We start from the raw sequence: 2952 nt of genomic DNA, 5'->3' as shown, positions 1-2952 counted from the left end.
TTTTTTTAAAGGTTCAGGAGCTGGGGGTGGACAGGGCAGCCATGAGGGGGCTGGGACAGTGGGCAGGGGATGGAGCCTGGCAGGGGTCCCCCCATGGTTTCCTCCCCACTCCTCCAGCCCCCCTCCCCCACCGCCTACTTACCAGCTCTGAGTCTGGCTCCAACTCCCTGCTGCAGCAGGTGGGGACTGCCCAAATCATCAAAGCTCTCTGAATCTTTTCCAAAACAATTCAGACATTTTTATTGGTCCCCCAATTCGATTTGGATTTGGAGATTCAGCTACCGAATTGGGCTGAATCTCCTCCAAATCGATTCAGCACCCAAAGCTTCGCAGAGCCCCAATAAACAGTACTATTTATTCTGGTAACAAATCCATGGAAACTATTGTAAATGCGCTAGAGATGCATTTAATCATATGAGGGGTTTTGCATATTCTCCTTACATGCATGGGGCCATGTGAAAAGTTAATGTAAACAATAACTACTTACAAGCATTTGTATCTTACATAATTTCTGGTTCACTCCTGAAATAATGCATCAAAACAAACTCCTTAGTTAAATGTACACAACATATATGTAGAGATTTGGAAAGTTTTAGTCTTTTATTTGAGATGTGCCTTGCTTAACATTATCTAGCATAAATTACAAGACCTTTTCAAACTGTGCAATGGATATACATATATATTTAAATGACCACTCTCTGTTCCGAAAATCTATTAAGTACATCCAGATGTGTAGCAGTTTCTTGCATCTGGTCCTTTTGAAACACTGTGTATATAGAAGTGAATTTATAAACTTGGACTGTGTTCAGAGCTATGCCTGTATACAATCTCCAAAGTTATCATCATTATCAAATATGCATTGTTATTAATTTACTTTTTTGAAACCATAATATAGAATCTATCTGACAGCTCTTTAATGATGTAGGCCAGATAACAGTTTGATTTGTAACAGCAATATACGGTCCACATGCCATAAACTGTAACATTATCCTGAAAATTACAGGCATGTCAAATAAGTACATGGGAAATGACAACATATTGGTCCTTGCCTGCAGTTAAAATATGAAGGGTATTTCTGGGTAATCATAGTGAAAGAATGAAAAAAATAGATAACAGGCTCAACTGACTTAAAAATTAGTAAGAGGACTCTTCCAAAGCATTCAGTGAGTTTTTAAATCATGTTTATTTTCTTTTGTTAAGGGTAACAGTTTCAAAGATTTGAACAGTTGTTCCTGTCAACCCCCCCTCCCCACCTATATTTCTTTTAACTCCAGAGAACTACAACACCAACCCAATTTGCCTCTCCTAGGTTTTGCTCCCTTCTACTCTCATAAACCTAGACAGCACTGGCTTTTAGCCAAATGCCAATAACCTAAGTCCCTAGAAAGCAAGACTCAAGTCTGCTTTGAAGCTTTCCTCCTGGGCACAGTAGTAGGCCTTTACCAGAGACAGTCCATGATACAAACTGTCCTGCTTCATGTCAAACAAGCCTCTGGACTTTTCTATATTTGCTGCCATATCTATGCATGAGTGTTTACACTTGCATTACATGTACTTGAACAGAGCAACCTGCATGACCATGCAGACATTTAAAGTGCATAATGTTTGCTTTGGATGGATCACCTGCAAGTGGAGGAATTTTTTAATGTTATTGTAATGTTCCTTTGTAATGTGATTAGCACAGAAGGGGTTAGGAAGTTCCAATTAAATGTATTTAAAATTATGTCAATAAAATATGGATACAGGAAACCCTCGCTATTCACAGCTTTGGCATTCGCAGTTTTGAATATTCATGGTACAGCATGATGACACTTTGTTACAGCACTAGCAGCATCTGCAGGAGCTCTGTGCTTGCCGCTGCTGGGCTCCCACCACTGCCACTGGGCTCCCACTACCGGCAGCAGCACATGCTGTTCATGAACGCAGATGACATTCATGAACACAGCAGAGTATTCGCAGATTTCCCCAGTTGCAGGGATCTCTAGAACGTATCCCCCACAAATGGCAAGCATCTCCTATACTAATAAAATAAGGTATGTGAACTCATAAAATGAGTACCTTAGGGTATATTTTTTAAGGTCTATTAAAGTGTGACAGTACTCTTATATAAAAGAACTTTCACTACTTACTAACTAAAACCATAGACTAAACCCTGCTGATGGCTTCCCCTGAACAATGAACAGGAAAGACAGAAGCATTTGAGCTGAAGATTGGTCACCAACACAATCTTACTAAACCTCTCTGACAGGAAAAGGCAAAGAGGGCAGTATCCTCCACTCCAGCCAGGGACCAGACAAAACACTTGCTTTTGACCCAAAAGGTCACAACTGCGCACCTGTTTTTTATGCATGTCATAAAATTATTCTAATATTATAAAATCCTTTGTCTGTCCATAATGTATTATTCACACTCTGATTGGCTGACTGAAACAGCCAATCAGAGTGCTCTACAAGTGTTCAACAGGAGACAGCATGGCGGAGTGCCACCATGATGGCAAAGTAGCAGCGAGGACCGTTCAGAGCATGGGGGAGGCGAGGCCAGCACTGCTGGTCTCAGCTACCTTGTCCTGCTCACTGCAACTGGTGCTGAGGACTGGGCAGAGTGTGGGGGAGGTGAAGCCAGCACTGCTGGCTTTGCCTCCCGCATCCTGCTCCCTTCATGTGATGCCGAGGACAAGAAGTGGGTGCGGGGCCGGACGTGGGGGGACATGGAGCCACTGGACACTGACAAAAGCTGGGAGGCAGGAGAGGGCGAGGGGGAAGGACAGTGGAAGTGCCCTGCCACTACTGCTGCCGCTACCGCACCCTGAGACCGGGGGGGGGGGGGGGAGCAGGCCCACCCCCCCCCTCCACCAGACGAGAAGCAGGAGCAATCCCGAATTTGGGACTCTGTTTCCATCCACCATCATGGTGGGGAGTGTGCCACTACCGCCTTGCCGCCACCGGGCCCCAA

At 44.1% G+C, this 2952-nt stretch overlaps 1 protein-coding gene across 14 annotated transcripts in view; it reads right to left on the bottom strand.

The window, feature by feature from the left end:
• ATG7 (autophagy related 7) overlaps positions 1–2952 on the bottom strand; it is a 316197-nt gene that overhangs the window by 149968 nt on the left and 163277 nt on the right. The gene's annotated exons all lie outside the window — the stretch shown is intronic.

The sequence above is a fragment of the Alligator sinensis genome, unplaced genomic scaffold (genome assembly GCF_000455745.1).
Source record: "Alligator sinensis unplaced genomic scaffold, ASM45574v1 scaffold1224_1, whole genome shotgun sequence".
In the NCBI taxonomy this organism is placed as follows: Eukaryota; Metazoa; Chordata; order Crocodylia; family Alligatoridae; genus Alligator; species Alligator sinensis.
The sequence above is the reverse complement of the archived record's forward strand: the minus strand, read 5'-3'. Positions and strand labels throughout refer to the sequence as shown.